The sequence below is a fragment of the Rhagoletis pomonella genome, unplaced genomic scaffold (genome assembly GCF_013731165.1).
Source record: "Rhagoletis pomonella isolate Grant_MI unplaced genomic scaffold, Rhpom_1.0 Rhpom_scaffold_00006, whole genome shotgun sequence".
NCBI classification, from domain to species: domain Eukaryota; kingdom Metazoa; phylum Arthropoda; class Insecta; order Diptera; family Tephritidae; genus Rhagoletis; species Rhagoletis pomonella.
The window spans coordinates 36,070,837-36,071,402 of NW_023458560.1; positions in this window are offsets into that span (position 1 = coordinate 36,070,837).

Below are 566 nucleotides of genomic sequence, written 5' to 3' on the forward strand. Positions count from 1 at the left end.
TCACTTTTTTTAATTTTTGAAATTTGCCACTTTTTGCAGCTTTAACATTTTCTTCTTAAAAATTTCTAAATGGGCCTGAAATTAACATAAACAAGTAAGAGCAGCGCTGTCTTCGGCTATGCCGAAGGCTTCATACCTTTCATGAACATCTGCAAATTTTACTTTGACAGATTACTGCTTTTGAATACATCTGCATACATCGATAGAGGAGTTACATACTTATATAAAAAATCGCATCTAAACAATCAGAGGTATGGAAGATATACTTTATATGGCACCAATCTAAGTGGATTTCACTGCTATGTGATCGGTATGTAAACCGGTAACACAATTTATTGGGTTTAGTTTCCTACAAATATGGCAAAAACTGGTATCTGAACAATCAGTGCTATAGGAGATAAAGCTTATACAGCATAGATTTTGAAGATTTTCTCAGTAGACTTTGTATTATTATTTATAAAATATCTTACGAAATTTATCGGTTTTAGCTGTTCAAATAAAGAAGTTTTACAGTAAAATCCCATATCTGAACAATCAGATGTATGGAAGATATATGTTGTAGTCAT